Consider the following 24,461-nt stretch of genomic DNA (forward strand, 5'->3'; position numbering starts at 1 on the left):
GCCGATCGAGCTAGCCAATTGGGCCACAGAGACAGTCGTGCTCCACTCTCACTACCGTCAGAACATTTCTCCAAAGCTATCAGCGCAAAAAAAAGTGACACACCGTACCCGGGTGGGCTCGAACCTCCACCTTTCGGTTAACAGCCAATCGCGCTAGCCAATTGGGCCATGGAGACAGTCCTGCTCCACTCTCACCACAATCAAAACATATCTTCAAAGCTATCAGCCTAAAGAAGAAAAAGCAACACACCACTCCCAGGAGGGCTCGAACCTCCAACCTTTCAGTTAACAGCGGATCGCGCTAGCGAATTGCGCCACGGAGACAGTCGTGCTCCACTCTCACCACCGTCAGAACATTTCTTCAGAGCTATCAGCCTAAAGGAAAAAAAGCGCCACACCACCACCGGGTGGGCTCGAACCTCCAACCTTTCGGTTAACAGCCCATCGCTCTAGCCAATTGCGCCACGGAGACAGTCGTGCTCCACTCTCACTACCATCGGAACATATCCTCAAAGCTATCAGCCTAAAAAAAAAAGCACCGCGCCAACCCCGGGTGGGCTCGAAACTTGAACCTCTCGGTTAACAGCCGATCGCGCTAGCCGATTGTGCCACGGAGACAGTCGTGCTCCACTCTCACCACTGTCAGAACATTTCTCCAAAGCTATCAGCGCAAAGAAAAAAGCAACACGCCACTCCCGGGAGGGCTCGAAACTCCAACCTTTTGGTTAACAGCCGATCGAGCTAGCCAATTGGGCCACAGAGACAGTCGTGCTCCACTCTCACTACCGTCAGAACATTTCTCCAAAGCTATCAGCGCAAAAAAAAAGTGACACACCGTACCCGGGTGGGCTCGAACCTCCACCTTTCGGTTAACAGCCAATCGCGCTAGCCAATTGCGCCACAGAGATTGTCGTGCTCTACTCTCACCACCATCAGAACATATCTTCAAAGCTATCAGCGCAAAGAAAAAAGAAACACACCACTCCCGGCAGGACTCGAACCTCTTACCTTTCAGTTAACAGCCGACCGCGCTAGCCAATTGTGCCAAGGAGACAGTACTGCTATACTCTCACTACCATCAGAACATATCTTCAAAGCTATCAGCCCACAGGAAAAAAAGCGCCGCACCACCACCGGGTGGGCTCAAACCTCCAACCTTTCGGTTAACAGCCAATCGCGCTAGCCAACTGCGCCACGGAGACAGTCCTGCTCCACTCTCACCACCATCAGAACATATCTTCAAAGCTATCAGCCCAAAGAAAAAAAAGCGCCGCACCACCGGGGGTTCTCGAACCTCCACCTTTCGGTTAGCAGCCGATCGTGCTAGCCAATTGCGCCTCAGAGACAGTCGTGCTCCACCCTCACCACCATCAGAACATATCTTCAAAGCTATCAGCGCAAAGAAAAAAGCAACACACCACTCCCGGGAGGGCTCGAAACTTCAACCTTTCGATTAACATCGCGCTAGCCAATTGCGCCCCGTAGACAGTCCTGCTCTACTGTCATCACCATCAGAACATATCTTCAAAGCTATCGGCGCAAAGAAAAAAGGAACACACCACTCGCAAGAGGGCTCGAAACTCCAACCTTTCGATTAACAGCCGATCGCGCTAGCCAATTGCGCCACGGAGACAGTCCTGCTCCACTCTCCCCACCATAAGAACATATCTTCAAAGCTATCAGCCTAAAGAAAAAAAGCACCGCACCAACCCCGGGTGGGCTCGAAACTTCAACCTTTCGGTTAACAGCCGATCGCGCTAGCCAATCGCGCCACGGAGACAGTCCTGCTCCACTCTCACCACCATCAGAACATATCTTCAAAGCTATCATCCCATAGAAAAAAAAGCGCCGCACCACCACCGGGTGGGCTCGAACCTCCAACCTTTCGGTTAACGGCCGAACGCGCTAGCCGATTGCGCCACGGAGACAGTCGTGCTCCACTCTCACCACCGTCAGAACATTTCTCCAAAGCTATCAGCGCAAAGAAAATAGCAACACGCCACTCCCGGGAGGGCTCGAAACCTCAACCTTTTGGTTAACAGCCAATCGAGCTAGCCAATTGGGCCACGGAGACAGTCCTGCTCCACTCTCACGACCATCAGAACATATCTTCAAAGCTATCAGCCTAAAGAAGAAAAAGCAACACACCACTCCCGGGAGGGCTCGAACCTCCAACCTTTCAGTTAACAGCCGATCGCGCTAGCCAATTGGGCCATGGAGACAGTCCTGCTCCACTCTCACCACAATCAAAACATATCTTCAAAGCTATCAGCCTAAAGAAGAAAAAGCAACACACCACTCCCGGGAGGGCTCGAACCTCCAACCTTTCAGTTAACAGCCGATCGCGCTAGCCAATTGCGCCACGGAGACAGTCCTGCTCCACTCTCACCACCATCAGAACATATCTTCAAAGCTATCAGCCTAAAGGAAAAAAAGCGCCACACCACCACCGGGTGGGCTCGAACCTCCAACCTTTCAGATAACAGCCGATCGCGCTAGCCTATTGCGCCACGGAGACAGTCGTGCTCCACTCTCACCACCGTCAGAAAATTTCTCCAAAGCTATCAGCGCAAAGAAAAAAGCAACACGCCACTCCAGGGAGGGCTCGAAACTCCAACCTTCTGGTTAACAGCCGATCGAGCTAGCCAATTGGGCCACGGAGACAGTCCTGCTCAACTCTCACGACCATCAGAACATATCTTCAAAGCTATCAGCCTAAAGACGAAAAAGCAACACACCACTCCCGGGAGGGCTCGAACCTGCAACCTTTTGGTTAACAGCCGATCGAGCTAGCCAATTGGGCCACAGAGACAGTCGTGCTCCACTCTCACCACCATCAGAACATATCTTCAAAGCTATCAGCCTAAAGAAAAATAAGCACCGCACCAACCCCGGGTGGGCTCGAACCTCCAACCTTTCGGTTAACAGCCGATCGCGCTAGCTAATTGGGCCATGGAGACAGTCCTGCTCCACTCTCACCACCATCAGAACAAATCTTCAAAGCTATCAGCGCAAAGAAAAGTGCAACACACCACTCCCGGGAGGGCTCGAAACTCCAACCTTCCGGTTACCAGCCGCGCTAGCCAATTGCGCCACGGAGACAGTCCTGTCCACTCTCACCACCATCAGAACATATCTTCAAAGCTATCAGCCCAAAGTAAAAAAAGCGCTGCAACACCACGGGGTGGGCTCAAAACTCCAACCTTTCTGTTAACAGCCGATCGCGCTAGCCAGTTGCGTCACGGAGACAGTCGTGCTCCACTCTCACCACCGTCAGAACATTTCTCCAAAGCTATCAACGCAAAGAAAAAAAGCAACACGCTACCACCGGTGGGCTCGAACTTCCAACCCTTCGGTTAACAGCCCATCGCGCTAGCCAATGGCGCCACGGAGATAGTCCTGCTCCACTCTCACCACCATCAGCACATATCTTCAAAGCTATCAGCCCAAAGAAAAAAAAGCACAGCACCACCACCGGGTGGGCTCGAACCTCCACCTTTCGGTCAACAGCCAATCGCGCTAGCCAATTGCGCCACAGAGACAGTCGTGCTCTACACTCACCACCATCAGAACATATCTTCAAAGCTATCGGCGCAAAGAAAAAAGTAACACACCACTCGCGGGAGGGCTCGAACCTCCAACCTTTCGGTTAACAGCCCATCGCTCTAGCCGATTGCGCCACGGAGACAGTCGTGCTCCACTCTCACCACCGTCAGAACCTTTCTCCAAAGCTATCAGCGCAAAGAAAAAAGCAACACGCCACTCCCGAGAGGGCTCGAAACTCCAACCTTTCGGTTAACAGCCGATCGCGCTAGCTAATTGCGCCACGGAGACAGTGCTGCTCCACTCTCACCACCATCAGAACATATCTTCAAAGCTATCATCCCAGAGAAAAAAAAGCGCCGCACCACCACCGGGTGGGCTCGAACCTCCAACCTTTCGGTTAACGGCCGAACGCGCTAGCCAATTGCGCCACGGAGACAGCCGTGCTCCACTCTCACCACCGTCAGAACATTTCTCCAAAGCTATCAGCGCAAAGAAAAAAGCAACACGCCACTCCCGGGAGGGCTCGAAACTCCAACCTTTTGGTTAACAGCCGATTGAGCTAGCGAATTGGGCCACAGAGACAGTCGTGCTCCACTCTCACCACCGTCAAAAAATTTCTCCAAAGCTAACAGCGAAAAAAAAGCGACACACTGTCCCGGGGCGGGCTCGAACCTCCAACCTTTCGGTTAACAGCCGATCGCGCTAGCCAATTGGGCCATGGAGACAGTCCTGCTCCACTCTCACCACAATCAAAACATATCTTCAAAGCTATCAGCCTAAAGAAGAAAAAGAAACACAGCACTCCCGGGAGGGCTCGAACCTCTAACCTTTCAGTTAACAGCGGATCGCGCTAGCGAATTGCGCCACGGAGACAGTCGTGCTCCACTCTCACCACCGTCAGAACATTTCTTCAGAGCTATCAGCCTAAAGGAAAAAAAGCGCCACACCACCACCGGGTGGGCTCGAACCTCGAACCTTTCGGTTAACAGCCCATCGCTCTAGCCAATTGCGCCACGGAGACAGTCGTGCTCCACTCTCACTACCATCGGAACATATCCTCAAAGCTATCAGCCTAAAAAAAAAGCACCGCGCCAACCCCGGGTGGGCTCGAAACTTCAACCTCTCGGTTAACAGCCGATCGCGCTAGCCGATTGTGCCACGGAGACAGTCGTGCTCCACTCTCACCACTGTCAGAACATTTCTCCAAAGCTATCAGCGCAAAGAAAAAAGCAACACGCCACTCCCGGGAGGGCTCGAAACTCCAACCTTTTGGTTAACAGCCGATCGAGCTAGCCAATTGGGCCACAGAGACAGTCGTGCTCCACTCTCACTACCGTCAGAACATTTCGCTAAAGCTATCAGCGCAAAAAAAAGTGACACACCGTACCCGGGTGGGCTCGAACCTCCACCTTTCGGTTAACAGCCAATCACGCTAGCCAATTGCGCCACAGAGATTGTCGTGCTCTACTCTCACCACCATCAGAACATATCTTCAAAGCTATCAGCGCAAAGAAAAAAGAAACACACCACTCCCGGCAGGACTCGAACCTCTTACCTTTCAGTTAACAGCCGACCGCGCTAGCCAATTGTGCCAAGGAGACAGTACTGCTATACTCTCACTACCATCAGAACATATCTTCAAAGCTATCAGCCCACAGGAAAAAAAGCGCCGCACCACCACCGGGTGGGCTCAAACCTCCAACCTTTCGGTTAACAGCCAATCGCGCTAGCCAACTGCGCCACGGAGACAGTCCTGCTCCACTCTCACCACCATCAGAACATATCTTCAAAGCTATCAGCCCAAAGAAAAAAAAGCGCCGCACCACCGGGGGTTCTCGAACCTCCACCTTTCGGTTAGCAGCCGATCGTGCTAGCCAATTGCGCCTCAGAGACAGTCGTGCTCCACCCTCACCACCATCAGAACATATCTTCAAAGCTATCAGCGCAAAGAAAAAAGCAACACACCACTCCCGGGTGGGCTCGAAACTTCAACCTTTCGATTAACATCGCGCTAGCCAATGGCGCCCCGTAGACAGTCCTGCTCTACTGTCATCACCATCAGAACATATCTTCAAAGAAATCAGCCCAAAGAAAAAAAAGCGCCGCACCACCACCAGGTGGGCTCGAAACTCCAACCTTTCGGTTAACAGCCGATCGCGCTAGCGAATTGCGCCACAGAGACAGTCCTGCTCCACTCTCCCCACCATAGGAAACATATCTTCAAAGCTATCAGCCTAAAGAAAAAAAGCACCGCACCAACCCCGGGTGGGCTCGAAACTTCAACCTTTCGGGTAACAGCCGATCGCGCTAGCCAATCGCGCCACGGAGACAGTCCTGCTCCACTCTCACCACCATCAGAACATATCTTCAAAGCTATCGGCGCAAAGTAAAAAGGAACACACCACTCGCGGGAGGGCTCGAAACTCCAACCTTTCGATTAACAGCCGATCGCGCTAGCCAATTGCGCCACGGAGACAGTCCTGCTCCACTCTCCTCACCATAGGAACATATCTTCAAAGCTATCAGCCTAAAGAAAAAAAAGCACCGCACCAACCCCGGGTGGGCTCTAAACTTCAACCTTTCGGTTAACAGCCGATCGCGCTAGCCAATCGCGCCACGGAGACAGTCCTGCTCCACTCTCACCACCATCAGAACATATCTTCAAAGCTATCATCCCATAGAAAAAAAAGCGCCGCACCACCACCGGGTGGGCTCGAACCTCCAACCTTTCGGTTAACGGCCGAACGCGCTAGCCGATTGTGCCACGGAGACAGTCGTGCTCCACTCTCACCACCGTCAGAACATTTATCCAAAGCTATCAGCGCAAAGAAAATAGCAACACGCCACTCCCGGGAGGGCTCGAAACCTCAACCTTTTGGTTAACAGCCAATCGAGCTAGCCAATTGGGCCACGGAGACAGTCCTGCTCCACTCTCACGACCATCAGAACATATCTTCAAAGCTATCAGCCTAAAGAAGAAAAAGCAACACACCACTCCCGGGAGGGCTCGAACCTCCAACCTTTCAGTTAACAGCCGATCGCGCTAGCCAATTGGGCCATGGAGACAGTCCTGCTCCACTCTCACCACAATCAAAACATATCTTCAAAGCTATCAGCCTAAAGAAGAAAAAGCAACACACCACTCCCGGGAGGGCTCGAACCTCCAACCTTTCAGTTAACAGCCGATCGCGCTAGCCAATTGCGCCACGGAGACAGTCCTGCTCCACTCTCACCACCATCAGAACATATCTTCAAAGCTATCAGCCTAAAGAAGAAAAAGCAACACACCACTCCCGGGAGGGCTCGAACCTCCAACCTTTCAGTTAACAGCGGATCGCGCTAGCGAATTGCGCCACGGAGACAGTCGTGCTTCACTCTCACCACCGTCAGAACATTTCTTCAGAGCTATCAGCCTAAAGGAAAAAAAGCGCCACACCACCACCGGGTGGGCTCGAACCTCCAACCTTTCAGATAACAGCCGATCGCGCTAGCCGATTGCGCCACGGAGACAGTCGTGCTCCACTCTCACCACCGTCAGAAAATTTCTCCAAAGCTATCAGCGCAAAGAAAAAAGCAACACGCCACTCCAGGGAGGGCTCGAAACTCCAACCTTTTGGTTAACAGCCGATCGAGCTAGCCAATTGGGCCACGGAGACAGTCCTGCTCAACTCTCACGACCATCAGAACATATCTTCAAAGCTATCAGCCTAAAGACGAAAAAGCAACACACCACTCCCGGGAGGGCTCGAACCTCCAACCTTTTGGTTAACAGCCGATCGAGCTAGCCAATTTGGCCACAGAGACAGTCGTGCTCCACTCTCACCACCATCAGAACATATCTTCAAAGCTATCAGCCTAAAGAAAAATAAGCACCGCACCAACCCCGGGTGGGCTCGAACCTCCAACCTTTCGGTTAACAGCCGATCGCGCTAGCTAATTGGGCCATGGAGACAGTCCTGCTCCACTCTCACCACCATCAGAACAAATCTTCAAAGCTATCAGCGCAAAGAAAAGTGCAACACACCACTCCCGGGAGGGCTCGAAACTCCAACCTTCCGGTTACCAGCCGCGCTAGCCAATTGCGCCACGGAGACAGTCCTGTCCACTCTCACCACCATCAGAACATATCTTCAAAGCTATCAGCCCAAAGTAAAAAATGCGCTGCAACACCACGGGGTGGGCTCAAAACTCCAACCTTTCTGTTAACAGCCGATCGCGCTAGCCAGTTGCGTCACGGAGACAGTCGTGCTCCACTCTCACCACCGTCAGAACATTTCTCCAAAGCTATCAGCGCAAAGAAAAAAAGCAACACGCTACCACCGGTGGGCTCGAACCTCCAACCCTTCGGTTAACAGCCCATCGCGCTAGCCAATGGCGCCACGGAGATAGTCCTGCTCCACTCTCACCACCATCAGCACATATCTTCAAAGCTATCAGCCCAAAGAAAAAAAAGCACCGCACCACCACCGGGTGGGCCTGAACCTCCACCTTTCGGTTAACAGCCAATCGCGCTAGCGAATTGCGCCACAGAGACAGTCGTGCTCTACACTCACCACCATCAGAACATATCTTCAAAGCTATCGGCGCAAAGAAAAAAGTAACACACCACTCGCGGGAGGGCTCGAACCTCCAACCTTTCGGTTAACAGCCCATCGCTCTAGCCGATTGCGCCACGGAGACAGTCGTGCTCCACTCTCACCACCGTCAGAACCATTCTCCAAAGCTATCAGCGCAAAGAAAAAAGCAACACGCCACTCCCGAGAGGGCTCGAAACTCCAACCTTTCGGATAACAGCCGATCGCGCTAGCTAATTGCGCCACGGAGACAGTGCTGCTCCACTCTCACCACCATCAGAACATATCTTCAAAGCTATCATCCCATAGAAAAAAAAAGCGCCGCACCACCACCGGGTGGGCTCGAACCTCCAACCTTTCGGTTAACGGCCGAACGCGCTAGCCAATTGCGCCACGGAGACAGCCGTGCTCCACTCTCACCACCGTCAGAACATTTCTCCAAAGCTATCAGCGCAAAGAAAAAAGCAACACGCCACTCCCGGGAGGGCTCGAAACTCCAACCTTTTGGTTAACAGCCGATTGAGCTAGCGAATTGGGCCACAGAGACAGTCGTGCTCCACTCTCACCACCGTCAAAAAATTTCTCCAAAGCTAACAGCGAAAAAAAAGCGACACACTGTCCCGGGGCGGGCTCGAACCTCCAACCTTTCGGTTAACAGCCGATCGCGCTAGCCAATTGGGCCATGGAGACAGTCCTGCTCCACTCTCACCACAATCAAAACATATCTTCAAAGCTATCAGCCTAAAGAAGAAAAAGAAACACACCACTCCCGGGAGGGCTCGAACCTCCAACCTTTCAGTTAACAGCGGATCGCGCTAGCGAATTGCGCCACGGAGACAGTCGTGCTCCACTCTCACCACCGTCAGAACATTTCTTCAGAGCTATCAGCCTAAAGGAAAAAAAGCGCCACACCACCACCGGGTGGGCTCGAACCTCCAACCTTTCGGTTAACAGCCCATCGCTCTAGCCAATTGCGCCACGGAGACAGTCGTGCTCCACTCTCACTACCATCGGAACATATCTTCAAAGCTATCAGCCCACAGGAAAAAAAGCGCCGCACCACCACCGGGTGGGCTCAAACCTCCAACCTTTCGGTTAACAGCTAATCGCGCTAGCCAACTGCGCCACGGAGACAGTCCTGCTCCACTCTCACCACCATCAGAACACATCTTCAAAGCTATCAGCCCAAAGAAAAAAAAGCGCCGCACCACCGGGGGTTCTCGAACCTCCACCTTTCGGTTAGCAGCCGATCGTGCTAGCCAATTGCGCCTCAGAGACAGTCGTGCTCCACCCTCACCACCATGAGCACATATCTTCAAAGCTATCAGCGCAAAGAAAAAAGCAACACGCCACTCCCGGGAGGGCTCGAAACTCCAACCTTTTGGTTAACAGCCGATCGAGCTAGCCAATTGGGCCACAGAGACAGTCGTGCTCAACTCTCACCACCGTCAAAAAATTTCTCCAAAGCTAACAGCGAAAAAAAAGCGACACACCGTCCCGGGGTGGGCTCGAACCTCCAACCTTTCGGTTAACATCGCGCTAGCCAATTGCGCCCCGTAGACAGTCCTGCTCTACTGTCATCACCATCAGAACATATCTTCAAAGAAATCAGCCCAAAGAAAAAAAAGCGCCGCACCACCACCAGGTGGGCTCGAAACTCCAACCTTTCGGTTAACAGCCGATCGCGCTAGCCAATTGCGCCACAGAGACAGTCGTGCTCTACTCTCACCACCATCAGAACATATCTTCAAAGCTATCGGCGCAAAGAAAAAAGGAACACACCACTCGCGGGAGGGCTCGAAACTTCAACCTTTCGGTTAACAGCCGATCGCGCTAGCCAATCGCGCCACGGAGACAGTCCTGCTCCACTCTCACCACCATCAGAACATATCTTCAAAGCTATCATCCCATAGAAAAAAAAGCGCCGCACCACCACCGGGTGGGCTCGAACCTCCAACCTTTCGGTTAACGGCCGAACGCGCTAGCCAATTGCGCCACGGAGACAGTCCTGCTCCACTCTCACCACCATCAGAACATATCTTCAATGCTATCGTCCCATAGAAAAAAAGCGCGGCACCCCCACCGGGTGGGCTCGAACCTCCAACCTTTCGGTTAACGGCCGAACGCGCTAGCCAATTACGCCACAGGGACAGTCGTGCTCTACTCTCACCACCATCAGAACATAACTTCAAAGCTATCGGCGCAAAAAGAAAAGAAACACACCACTCGCGGGAGGGCTCGAAACTCCAACCTTTCGATTAACAGCCGATCGCGCTAGCCAATTGCGCCACGGAGACAGTCCTGCTCCACTCTCCCCACCATCAGAACATATCTTCAAAGCTATCAGCCTAAAGAAAAAAAAGCACCGCACCAACCCCGGGTGGGTTCGAAACTTCAACCTTTCGGTTAACAGCCGATCGCGCTAGCCAATTGCGCCACGGAGACAGTCCTCCTCCACTTTCACCACCATCAGAACATATCTTCAAAGCTATCATCCCATAGAAAAAAAGCGCCGCACCACCACCGGGTGGGCTCGAACTTCCAACCTTTCGGTTAACGGCCGAACGCGCTAGCCAATTGCGCCATGGAGACAGTCCTGCTCCACTCTAACCACCATCAGAACATATCTTCAAAGCTATCGTCCCATAGAAAAAAAAGCGCCGCACCCCCACTGGGTGGGCTCGAACCTCCAACCTTTCGGTTAACGGTCGAACGCGCTAGCCAATTGCGCCACGGAGACAGTCGTGCTCCACTCTCACCACCGTCAGAACATTTCTCCAAAGCTAACAGCGAAAAAAAGCGACACACCGTCCCGGGGTGGGCTCGAACCTCCAACCTTTCGGTTAACAGCCGATCGCGCTAGCCAATTGGGCCATGGAGACAGCCTTGCTCCACTCTCACCACAATCAAAACATATCTTCAAAGCTATCAGCCTACAGAAGAAAAAGCAACACACCACTCCCGGGAGGGCTCGAACATCAAACCTTTCAGTTAACAGCCGATCGCGCCAGCCAATTACGCCACGGAGACAGTCCTGCTCCACTCTCACCACCACCAGAACATATCTTCAAAGCTATCAGCCTAAAGAAGAAAAAGCAACACACCACTCCCGGGAGGGCTCGAACCTCCAACCTTTCAGTTAATGGCGGATCGCGCTAGCGAATTGCGCCACGGAGACAGTCGTGCTCCACTCTCACCACCGTCAGAACATTTTTTCAAAGCTATCAGCCTAAAGGAAAAAAAGCGCCTCACCACCACCGGGTGGGCTCGAACCTCCAACCTTTCGGTTAACAGCCCATCGCTCTAGCCAATTGCGCCACGGAGACAGTCGTGCTCCACTCTCACTACCATCGGAACATATCCTCAAAGCTATCAGCCTAAAGAAAAAAAAAGCACCGCACCAACCCCGGGTGGGCTCGAAACTTCAACCTTTCGGATAACAGCCGATCGCGCTAGCCGATTGCGCCACGGAGACAGTCGTGCTCCACTCTCACCACCGTCAGAACATTTCTCCAAAGCTATCAGCGCAAAGAAAAAAGCAACACGCCACTCCCGGGAGGGCTCGAAACTCCAACCTTTTGGTTAACAGCCGATCGAGCTAGCCAATTGGGCCACAGAGACAGTCGTGCTCCACTCTCACCACCGTCAGAACATTTCTCCAAAGCTATCAGCGCAAAGAAAAAAGCAACACGCCACTCCCGGGAGGGCTCGAAACTCCAACCTTTTGGTTAACAGCCGATCGAGCTAGCCAATTGGGCCACAGAGACAGTCGTGCTCCACTCTCACCACCGTGTTATGACCGGCGTCAGCAGGCGCCATACTGTCGCTGAGAAGCGTAGCCGGGCCGCGTTCCCACGCCTGGAACTCCAGTTTTCTCGGAACCAGCGTCCAGAGATGACGGGGGAGCGGCGCTCTTTTAATCCCCAAACAAGTAGCCGACTCGCCGAATGTCTATGCTCGCCAGCTATTGTCCCTGCTAGCCGGCGGATGAGACGTCCTGTCGCCACGAAGCTGTAAGCCGTTCCGGAGGGGACAACAAAGAGCGTATTCCTTTGAAGAAACGGCGACCGCCGCCACAAAGTGCCCGGCTAATTGAGCGGACCGTTTGATCTCTGCTGTCCGAAGCTTGGGATCCCTCGACCAGTGACACACACGACGAGCAAGAGCCCCTCTGGCGCCACCTTTAAGTGCAGTGATCTTGACTCGAAATTGGCTGTTCACGTGCGCCGTGCCTGCTCGTACCCCTCACCTGTTGTGTGTATGTGATTGGTGTTCGACTGAAGAAGGAGGAGCCCGACAGGGCTTATAACGGCGCCGCAGAGTGCAGGACGTCGCTCTGAACCAACTAAAGGTTCAACCACCACGTTCGTAGTTTGTGAACGCTCTGAACCAAGAAAAGGTTTAACCACCACGCTCGTGGTTTGTGAACTCTTAACCTCATGCTGTAAATATTTGTAAATAGTGCCATAAACCTGTTTGTTTTTCGTATCCCCATCTTGTAAGCGCTCGTTTCCTCAATCCGAAGCTACACCACGCTACCACAGCTCACCGGGATCGCAACAACTGGTTGGCATCGGTGGGATTCCCGACAACTGGTTGGCATCGGTGGGATACGAATCAGCACCCCGAGCCGCAACAACTGGTGATCAGCGGAGGGATTCGCGACAACTGGTGGCAGCGGTGAGATACGACCTCAGCACCCCGAGCCGCGACAAATGGTTGGCAGCGGAGGGATTCGAAGCTACAAGTGACAACAACAGTCGGCCCAAGAGAAGCAGTTGGCTCGAGACATGGATCACGTATGGGTGAGTGCTTGGCTTTTCCTTTGAGTGAACCAGGTTCTAAAAGAGGGTAAATTTTAGAACTGGTAGTTAACTTTGCCGAAAGACTCAGTTTCGCCGTTTCGGAAAGTTATTTTTGGAAGTAGCGAGCACTCAGTACGATCATGGACTTACGGGAGCTGCAGAAGTCAGACTTGTTGCTCTTGTGTGAGGAATTGGGGATCGATACAAAGGGTTTGGCACGAAAACCCATAATCATTCAAGCGATTAATGATTTGGGGGCTGATGATGAGGAACTAAGTGAAGAATGGGACCTCATCATCGAAAGAAAATTAAGAGCAGCTCAGATGGAAGGAAAGAGTGAACACGAAAGAGAAGGCCTCAAGAGAAAGTTTTTCAATCAAGATTATGAGTTGAGTATGAGGTTGGGACCCCAGCGAGGAGTACTTCTTCTCGACAATGAGGCAGAGTTCGAGATGTCTAGGTACATGCAGCCATATGAGGTATCATGGGATATGGGCCTGTATCTTAGACTCTTTGAACGAAAGTGTAGTCAACTTAAGTGTGAGCGAGACACCTGGTCTCAGAGGCTACGCACGGTTCTGCCCTGCGAGGCAGCGGATGTTGTTGCGCGACTCAGTGAGCAGCACGCGAACAACTACGAAGTTGTGAAAGCAGAGCTAATCAGAAGATTTGGAACTTCTATTAGCAAAAAGAAAGAAAGACTCGCACCGGAGTCTGAAAGCGAGGCGCGTCGCAAAGCGCCGGAAGTTGAGGCGCCTGGTAAAGCGCTTGAAACAGATATCGCGCCAGAGAAAGGCCCGCGTATTCTCGAATGCATCGATGTAGAGCATGCAGAGAACGAGGCCTTGGCCGGTCTCGAGGTAGGGACGATGTCGAAAGACGCTCCTTGCGTGGATGAGGAGGGTGCCAGCAGCCCTGATGGGCCCAGTAAGAGGCTGGAAACCTTCTTCATGCCTCAAGAGGACCTTTCGACATTGTCAAATGTAGGCATGGTTAACGCAGTGGCAGATGAGAGCAAGAGCGCCACGCTTCAGCAGTGCAGCGATAACACCGAGCAGCTTTGCAAACATCGCAGAAAAAGGAAGAAGCGGAGGCGTTCGTCACTGCGCAAGCCTAGGTCGGGCCCCACTCCGTCCCAACAAAGAAAGGGTAGGCCACTAATCCGTTTAAGGAAACGTCAATGGTGGCGTTCCGGTAAGCACAAGCGGCGAGCCAGGTGCAGAGGGAGGAAACGAGGTACGCCACCCAAACGAAGCACGCGGTTCTGTTTGACAACTTCGGGAAAGCGGCTTTTGCCGAAGGGTCAGAGTCGAAAGGGCAGAGTGGCTAAATACCGCATAGGCGAGAACACAAAAGAAAAATGGCACAGGCTTCCCCCCTGCTTCTGGTACCCCTTTCACATTACCGAAGAAAGCCGGCCGAAGTGCAGAATGAGGCGTGACGGCAGGACACAGCCTAGCGGTTGCACGTTTTGTAGCCTCCGGCGTGCTCGAAAACCGCCGGGATCGCGACCCCATCGTGTGCGATTAAAGGAACCATGAGAAAAGGGGGAACGATCAGTTCGAGTAACTTTTGCACAGGCGTGTCAAATATTGTTACTCAGTGTTGCATTGGAAAGGCTGATTTGAGCCACTTTAAATTTGGTAGGTTACGTGATGCGGGAGTAAATTTTTGAAAAGGAAAACCGCCGAACTAGAGGCTGAAAATTGAAGTCCATTAATCATTTGTACGAATATACCGAGAAGGTAAAAACTGAAAAAATTGTTCTGTTTTTTTAGTGTTTCAAAGGTTTAGTGTTATATCGTATGCCTTCACTGTCATGTGGATTTGGAGTGAATGAGCATTTGAGGGAGATGTTAACATGGACCAAGTGATTTTGTAAAATGATTAAGTTTGACGCGACACAGTGGAGTTGTCGTTGCGCGCATTAAGAACTGAAGGTCATTGGGGCACGATTTTAGCATAGAACTTGTGCATTATTGTGAGGTGCTTTTGATGAGTATCGCACCTAGGATTATTTTTGTGTTGTACACGGTGTGTTACAACATAACGTAAGAAAGACAAAGTGTGAGGCATTAAGCTTTTGGTTAGTAGTGCTGTGTATTCTGCAACGCTGTAGAACTAAGAGTAATTGAAAATGCTCAGAAGAACTCAGTGGTTTTTTCAATCAAATGCGTTAGCAAAGGCAGGTAACTAACTGAACAAACCTGCTAGAAGGCAGTGTTTGTTATATTTTTTGTCGTTGTCTTCTTTGAAGAATGATTGATCTAGTGATCATGAGCAGATTATCAAGCTTTCCCTAAACGTTGAGGTAGACCGTTAGGTCACAGTGTAGTTTAAGATTTTGGGAGGCTGGTGAACTTTATGTCTCAGTGGTAGACAATTACGGGCGGCCGTAAACAAAGACGGACGTTCGGACAAAATTAGCGCTCACTGAATCCGAGTTCCTGACTGATGCTCTCAGCAGGACAGGGCCGTGTAAGTAGTCAGCGACAAAAAGAAAGAGTCTGCCGTTATATGTCTCGACGACAGTGGCAACGAGTATGATGCGTTCTACTTGAGCCAGAGTTTGGGCTCTCGTGAGATAACGTACTGCGCTTCAGGAAAGGAGTGCGCCTGCATTGTGTAGAGCATTCATCAGTGGCAGTGTTATCTCAGGGGAGGGCTAAATTTAAAGTAGATACAGGCCATTGTCCCCTTGGCTGCAAACCATGACATCGAAGAACAGTCGCCTTGTGAGGCGGAGCTTGATTCTTCGAAAATATCATTTTGGCATTAGGAAAAGGGCAAATTGAATGGAAACGCTGGCGTGCTCCGTCGCTCTTTCTAAACCATTCTGGAGTGCTCTTGGTGTATCAAAATTGATATTTTAGTTTTTTTTTTGTCGTGCATCTTATTATGTAAAGTTGTAAGGTAGCACGTCTGGTTTTTCAGCTCAAGTGAGTCCTGAGAGTTCTGAGAGTGAGCTTTTGTTAAAGCTAGTAATTAAAATTGGTTTGTCATCCCTCTTTTGGCTTGGTTTGTTCGAGGGGGGGGCCGAGTGCTTGCTTGTGCATGTGGTCCAGTTGCAGAAACGGTGTCGAAGATTCGGCATTTACTCAGACCATGCCACAATCGAAGGCGAGTTCTTGGGATTCGACTACGGACCCTTTCGTCGTCCCTGCGAGCAGCAGTGTTGACCGCTGCCCTCCGTGACTCATCTGGCGAGGGGGAAGCTGTTATGACCGGCGTCAGCAGGCGCCATACTGTCGCTGAGAAGCGTAGCCGGGCCGCGTTCCCACGCCTGGAACTCCAGTTTTCTCGGAACCAGCGTCCAGAGATGACGGGGGAGCGGCGCTCTTTTAATCCCCAAACAAGTAGCCGACTCGCCGAATGTCTATGCTCGCCAGCTATTGTCCCTGCTAGCCGGCGGATGAGACGTCCTGTCGCCACGAAGCTGTAAGCCGTTCCGGAGGGGACAACAAAGAGCGTATTCCTTTGAAGAAACGGCGACCGCCGCCACAAAGTGCCCGGCTAATTGAGCGGACCGTTTGATCTCTGCTGTCCGAAGCTTGGGATCCCTCGACCATTGACACACACGACGAGCAAGAGCCCCTCTGGCGCCACCTTTAAGTGCAGTGATCTTGACTCGAAATTGGCTGTTCACGTGCGCCGTGCCTGCTGTACCCCTCACCTGTTGTGTGTATGTGATTGGTGTTCGACTGAAGAAGGAGGAGCCCGACAGGGCTTATAACGGCGCCGCAGAGTGCAGGACGTCGCTCTGAACCAACTAAAGGTTCAACCACCACGTTCGTAGTTTGTGAACGCTCTGAACCAAGAAAAGGTTTAACCACCACGCTCGTGGTTTGTGAACTCTTAACCTCATGCTGTAAATATTTGTAAATAGTGCCATAAACCTGTTTGTTTTTCGTATCCCCATCTTGTAAGCGCTCGTTTCCTCAATCCGAAGCTACACCACGCTACCACAGCTCACCGGGATCGCAACAACTGGTTGGCATCGGTGGGATACGAATCAGCACCCCGAGCCGCAACAACTGGTGATCAGCGGTGGGATCACAACAACCGTCAGAACATTTCTCCAAAGCTATCAGCGCAAAAAAAGTGACTCACCGTACCCGGGTGGGCTCGAACCTCCACCTTTCGGTTAACAGCCAATCGCGCTAGCCAATTGCGCCACAGAGATTGTCGTGCTCTACTCTCACCACCATCAGAACATATCTTCAAAGCTATCAGCGCAAAGAAAAAAGAAACACACCACTCGTGGCAGGGCTCGAACCTCCAACCTTTCAGTTAACAGCCGACCGCGCTAGCCAATTGTGCCAAGGAGACAGTACTGCTATACTCTCACTACCATCAGAACATATCTTCAAAGCTATCAGCCCACAGGAAAAAAAGCGCCGCACCACCACCGGGTGGGCTCAAACCTCCAACCTTTCGGTTAACAGCCAATCGCGCTAGCCAACTGCGCCACGGAGACAGTCCTGCTCCACTCTCACCACCATCAGAACATATCTTCAAAGCTATCAGCCCAAAGAAAAAAAAGCGCCGCACCACCACCGGGGGTTCTCGAACCTCCACCTTTCGGTTAGCAGCCGATCGTGTTAGCCAATTGCGCCTCAGAGACAGTCGTGCTCCACTCTCACCACCGTCAGAACATTTCTCCAAAGCTATCAGCGCAAAGAAAAAAGCAACACGCCACTCCCGGGAGGGCTCGAAACTCCAACCTTTTGGTTAACAGCCGATCGAGCTAGCCAATTGGGCCACAGAGACAGTCGTGCTCCACTCTCACCACCGTCAGAACATTTCTCCAAAGCTATCAGCGCAAAGAAAAAAGCAACGCGCCACTCCCGGGAGGGCTCGAAACTCCAACCTTTTGGTTAACAGCCGATCGAGCTAGCCAATTGGGCCACAGAGACAGTCGTGCTCCACTCTCACCACCGTCAGAACATTTCTCCAAAGCTATCAGCGCAAAAAAAAAGTGACAAACCGTACCCGGGTGGGCTCGAACCTCCACCTTTCGGTTAACAGCCAATCGCGCTAGCCAATTGCGCCACAGAGATTGTCGTGCTCTACTCTCACCACCATCAGAACATATCTTCAAAGCTATCAGCGCAAAGAAAAAAGAAACACACCACTCCCGGCAGGGCTCGAACCTCCAACCTTTCAGTTAACAGCCGACCGCGCTAGCCAATTGTGCCAAGGAGACAGTACTGCTATACTCTCACTACCATCAGAACATATCTTCAAAGCTATCAGCCCACAGGAAAAAAAGCGCCGCACCACCACCGGGTGGGCTCAAACCTCCAACCTTTCGGTTAACAGCCAATCGCGCTAGCCAACTGCGCCACGGAGACAGTCCTGCTCCACTCTCACCGCCATCAGAACATATCTTCAAAGCTATCAGCCCAAAGAAAAAAAAACGCCGCACCACCACCGGGGGTTCTCGAACCTCCAACCTTTCGGTTAACAGCCCATCGCTCTAGCCGATTGCGCCACGGAGACAGTCGTGCTCCACTCTCACCACCGTCAGAACCTTTCTCCAAAGCTATCAGCGCAAAGAAAAAAGCAACACGCCACTCCCGAGAGGGCTCGAAACTCCAACCTTTTGGTTAACAGCCGATCGAGCTAGCCAATTGGGCCACAGAGACAGTCGTGCTCCACTCTCACCACCATCAGAACATATCTTCAAAGCTATCAGCCTAAAGAAAAATAAGCACCGCACCAACCCCGGGTGGGCTCGAACCTCCAACCTTTCGGTTAACAGCCGATCGTGCTTGCCAATTGGGCCATGGAGACAGTCCTGCTCCACTCTCACCACCATCAGAACAAATCTTCAAAGCTATCAGCGCAAAGAAAAGTGCAACACACCACTCCCGGGAGGGCTCGAAACTCCAACCTTCCGGTTACCAGCCGATCGCGCTAGCCAATTGCGCCACGGAGACAGTCCTGTCTACTCTCACCACCATCAGAACATATCTTCAAAGCTAGCAGCCCAATTTAAAAAAAGCGCTGCAACACCACGGGGTGGGCTCAAAACTGCAACCTTTCTGTTAACAGCCGATCGCGCTAGCCAATTGCGCCGCGGAGACAGTCGTGCTCCACTCTCACCACCGTCAGAACATTTCTCCAAAGCTATCAGCGCAAAGCAAAAAGCAACACGCCACTCCTGGGAGGGCTCGAAACTCCAACCTTTTGGTTAACAGCCGATCGAGCTAGCCAATTGAGCCACAGAGACAGTCGTGCTCCACTCTTACCACCGTCAAAAAATTTCTCCAAAGCTAACAGCGAAAAAAAAGCGACACACCGTCCCGGGGTGGGCTCGAACCTCCAACCTTTCGGTTAACAGCCGATCGCACTAGCCAATTGGGCCATGGAGACAGTCCTGCTCCACTCTCACCATAATCAGAGCATATCTTCAAAGCTATCAGCCCAATGTAAAAAAAGCGCTGCAACACCACGGGGTGGGCTCAAAACTCCAACCTTTCTGTTAACAGCCGATCGCGCTAGCCAATTGCGCCACGGAGACAGTCGTGCTCCACTCTCACCACCGTCAGAACATTTCTCCAAAGCTATCAGCGCAAAAAAAGGCAACACACCACTCCCGGGAGGGCTCGAACCTCCAACCTTTCAGTTAACAGCGGATCGCGCCAGCGAATTGCGCCACGGAGACAGTCGTGCTCCACTCTCACCACCGTGAGAACATTTCTCAAGAGCTATCAGCCTAAAGCAAAAAAGCGCCACACCACCACCGGGTGGGCTCGAACCTCCAACCTTTCGGTTAACAGGCCATCACTCTAGCCAATTGCGCCACGGAGACAGTCGTGCTCCACTCTCACTACCATCGGAACATATCCTCAAAGCTATCAGCCTAAAGAAAAAAAAGCACCGCGCCAACCCCGGGTGGGCTCGAAACTCCAATCTTTTGGTTAACAGCCGATCGAGCTAGCCAATTTGGCCACAGAGACAGTCGTGCTCCACTCTCACCACCGTCAAAAAATTTCTCCAAAGGTAACAGCCCAAACAAAAAAAAGCGCCGCACCACCACCGGGTGGGCTCGAACCTCCACCTTTCGGTTAACAGCCAATCGCGCTAGCCAATTGCGCCACAGAGACAGTCGTGCTTTACACTCACCACCATCAGAACATATCTTCAAAGCTATCGGCGCAAAGAAAAAAGCAACACACCACTCGCGGGAGGGCTCGAAACTCCAACCTTTCGATTAACAGCCGATTGTGCTAGCCAATTGCGCCACGGAGACAGTCCTGCTCCACTCTCCCCACCATCAGAGCATATCTTCAAAGCTATCAGCCTAAAGAAAAAAAAGCACCGCACCAACCCCGGGTGGGCTCGAAACTCCAACCTTCCGGTTACCAGCCGATCGCGCTAGCCAATTGCGCCACGGAGACAGTCCTGTCCACTCTCACCACCATCAGAACATATCTTCAAAGCTATCAGCCCAAAGTAAAAAAAGCGCTGCAACAATATGGGGTGGGCTCAAAACTCCAACCTTTCTGTTAACAGCCGATCGCGCTTGCCAATTGCGCCACGGAGACAGTCGTGCTCCACTCTCACCACCGTCAGAACATTTCTCCAAAGCTATCAGCGCAAAGAAAAAAGCAACACGCCACTCCTGGGAGGGCTCGAAACTCCAACCTTTTGGTTAACAGCCGATCGAGCTAGCCAATTGGGCCACAGAGACAGTCGTGCTCCACTCTCACCACCGTCAAAAAATTTCTCTAAAGCTAACAGCGAAAAAAAAGCGACACACCGTCCCGGGGTGGGCTCGAACCTCCAACCTTTCGGTTAACAGCCGATCGCGCTAGCCAATTGGGCCATGGAGACAGTCCTGCTCCACTCTCACCACAATCAAAACATATCTTCAAAGCTATCAGCCTAAAGAAGAAAAAGCAACACACCACTCCCGGGAGGGCTGGAACCTCCAACCTTTCAGTTAACAGCGGATCGCGCCAGCGCATTGCGCCACGGAGACAGTCGTGCTCCACTCTCACCACCGTCAGAACATTTCTTAAGAGCTATCAGCCTAAAGGAAAAAAAGCGCCACACCACCACCGGGTGGGCTCGAACCTCCAACCTTTCGGTTAACAGCCCATCACTCTAGCCAATTGCGCCACGGAGACAGTCGTGCTCCATTCTCACTACCATCGGAACATATCCTCAAAGCTATCAGCCTAAAGAAAAAAAAGCACCGCGCCAACCCCGGGTGGGCTAGAAACTCCAATCTTTTGGTTAACAGCCGATCGAGCTAGCCAATTTGGCCACAGAGACTGTCGTGCTCCACTCTCACCACCGTCAAAAAATTTCTCCAAAGCTAACAGCCCAAAGAAAAAAAAGCGCCGCACCACCACCGGGTGGGCTCGAACCTCCACCTTTCGGTTAACAGCCAATCGCGCTAGCCAATTGTGCCACAGAGACAGTCGTGCTCTACACTCACCACCATCAGAACATATCTTCAAAGCTATCGGCGCAAAGAAAAAAGCAACACACCACTCGCGGGAGGGCTCGAAACTCCAACCTTTCGATTAACAGCCGATCGCGCTAGCCAATTGCGCCACGGAGACAGTCCTGCTCCACTCTCCCCACCATCAGAACATATCTTCAAAGCTATCAGCCTAAAGAAAAAAAGAGCACCGCACCAACCCCGGGTGGGCTCGAAACTTCAACCTTTCGGTTAACAGCCGATTGCGCTAGCTAATTGCGCCACGGAGACAGTCGTGCTCCACTCTCACCACCGTCAGAACATTTCTTCAGAGCTATCAGCCTAAAGGAAAAAAAGCGCCACACCACCACCGGGTGGGCTCGAACCTCCAACCTTTCGGTTAACAGCCCATCGCTATGCCAATTGCGCCAGGGAGACAGTCGTGCTCCACTCTCACTACCATCGGAACATATCCTCAAAGCTGTCAGCCTAAAGAAAAAAAAGCACCGCGCCAACCCCGGGTGGGCTCGAAACTTCAACCTCTCGGTTAACAGCCGATCGCGCTAGCCGATTGCGCCACGGAGACAGTCGTGCTCCACTCTCACCACCGTCAGAACATTTCTCCAAGGCTATCAGCGCAAAGAAAAAAGCAACACGCCACTCCCGGGAGGGCTCGAAACTCCACCCTTTTGGTTAACATCCGATCGAGCTAGCAAATTGGGCCACGGAGACAGTCCTGCTCCACTCTCACGACCATCAGAACATATCTTCAAAGATATCAGCCTAAAGAAGAAAAAGCAACACACCACTCCCGGGAGGGCTCGAACCTCCAACCTTTCAGTTAACAGCCGATTGCGCTAGCGAATTGCGCCACGGAGACAGTCGTGCTCCACTCTCACTACCGTCAGAATATTTCTTCAGAGCTATCAGCCTAAAGAAAAAAAAGCGCCACACCACCACCGGGAAGGCTTGAACCTCCACCTTTCGGTTAACAGCCAATCGCGCTAGCCAATTGCGCCACAGAGACAGTCGTGCTCCACTCTCACCACCGTCAGAACATATCTTCAAAGCTATCAGCGCAAAGAAAAAAGCAACACGCCACTCCCGGGAGGGCTCGAAACTCCAATCTTTCGATTAACAGCCGATCGCGCTAGCCAATGGCGCCACGGAGACCGTCCTGCTCCACTCTCCCCACCATCAGAACATATCTTGAAAGCTATCAGCCCAAAGAAAAAAAAGCACCGCACCACCCCCTGGTGGGCTCGAAACTCCAACCTTTCGGTTAACAGCCTATCGCGCTAGCCAATTGCACCACGCAGACAGTCCTGCTCCACTCTCACCACCATCAGAACATATCTTCAAAGCTATAAGCCTAAAAAAGAAAAAGCAACACACCACTCCCAAAAGGGCTCGAACCTCCAACCTTTCAGTTAACCGCCGATCGCGCTAGCCCATTGCGCCACGGAGACAGTCCTGCTCCACTCTCACCACCATCAGAACATATCTTCAAAGCTATCAGCCTAAAGAAGAAAAAGCGCCGCACCTCCACCGGGTGGGCTCGAACCTCCAACCCTTCGGTTAACAGCCCATCGCGCTAGCCAATTGCGCCACGGAGACACTCGTGCTCCACTCTCACCACCATCAGAACATACCTTCAAAGCTATCAGCCTAAAGAAAAAAAAGCAACACACCATTCCCGGGAGGGCTCGAATTTCCAACCTTTCAGTTAACAGCCGATGGCGCTAGCGAATTGTGCCACAGAGACAGTCGTGCTCCACTCTCACCACCGTCAGAACATTTCTTCAGAGCTATCAGCCTAAATGAAAAAAGCGCCACACCACCACCGGGTGGGCTCGAACCTCCAACCTTTCGGTTAACAGCCGATCGCGCTAGCCAATTGCGCAACGGAGACAGTCCTGCTCCACTCTCACCACCATCAGCACATATCTTCAAAGCAATCAGCCCAAAGAAAAAAAAGTGCCGCACCACCACCGTTTGGGCTCGAACCTCCAACCTTTCGGTTAACAGCCGATCGCGCTAGCCAATTGGGCCATGGAGACAGTCCTGCTCCACTCTCACCTCCATCAGAACATATCTTCAAAGCTATCAGCCCAAAGGAAAAAAGTCGCCGCACCACCACCGGGTGGGCTTGAAACTCCAACCTTTCGGTTAACAGTCGATCGCGCTAGCCAATTGCGCCACGGAGACAGTACTGCTCCACTCTTACCACCCTCAGAACATTTCTCCAAAGCTATCAGCGCAAAGAAAAAAAAGCGACACACCGTCCCCGGGTGGGCTCAAACCTCCAACCTTTCGGTTAACAGCCGATTGTGCTAGCCAATAGCGCCACGGAGACAGTCGTGATCCCCTCTCACCGCCATCAGAACATATCTTCAAAGCTATCAGCCCAAAGAAAAAAGCAACACACCACTCCCGGGAGGGCTCGAACCTCCAACCTTTCGGTTAACAGCTGACCGCACCAGCCAATTGTGCCACGGAGACAGTCCTGCTATACTCTCACCACCATCAGAACATATCTTCAAAGCTATCAGCCCAAAGGAAAAAAAGGCGCCGCACCACCACCGGGTGGGCTCGAAACTCCAACCTTTCGGTTAACAGCCGATCGCGCTAGCCAATTGCGCAACGGAGACAGTCCTGCTCCACTCTCACCACCATCAGCACATATCTTCAAAGCAATCAGCCCAAAGAAAAAAAAGTGCCGCACCACCACCGTTTGGGCTCGAACCTCCAACCTTTCGGTTAACAGCTGATCGCGCTAGCCAATTGGGCCATGGAGACTGTCCTGCTCCACTTTCACCACAATCAAAACATATCTTCAAAGCTATCAGCCTAAAGAAGAAAAAGCAACACACCACTCCCGGGAGGGCTCGAACCCCCAAGCTTTCAGTTAACAGCCGATCGCGCTAGCCAATTGCGCCACGGAGACAGTCCTGCTCCACTCTCACCACCATCAGAACATATCTTCAAAGCTATCAGCCTAAAGAAGAAAAAGCTACACACCACTCCCGGGAGGGCTCGAACCTCCAATCTTTCAGTTAACAGCAGATGGCGCTAGCGATTTGTGCCGCGGAGACAGTC

General features: G+C 52.1%; 2 long non-coding RNA genes across 2 annotated transcripts; both read left to right on the top strand.

The window, feature by feature from the left end:
- Nucleotides 1–12,222: 12,222 nt before the first annotated feature.
- On the top strand, nt 12,223–12,608 carry LOC142783761 (uncharacterized). Its single transcript, XR_012888447.1, has 2 exons — nt 12,223–12,471; nt 12,520–12,608. It is a non-coding gene; the product is annotated as an uncharacterized LOC142783761 (long non-coding RNA).
- A 3,984-nt stretch (nt 12,609–16,592) lies between these two features.
- Nucleotides 16,593–16,837, top strand: LOC142783762 (uncharacterized). Its single transcript, XR_012888448.1, has 2 exons — nt 16,593–16,700; nt 16,749–16,837. It is a non-coding gene; the product is annotated as an uncharacterized LOC142783762 (long non-coding RNA).
- The last annotated feature ends 7,624 nt before the right edge of the window (nt 16,838–24,461 follow it).

The sequence above is a fragment of the Rhipicephalus microplus genome, unplaced genomic scaffold, assembly GCF_043290135.1.
Source record: "Rhipicephalus microplus isolate Deutch F79 unplaced genomic scaffold, USDA_Rmic scaffold_12, whole genome shotgun sequence".
In the NCBI taxonomy this organism is placed as follows: Eukaryota; Metazoa; Arthropoda; class Arachnida; order Ixodida; family Ixodidae; genus Rhipicephalus; species Rhipicephalus microplus.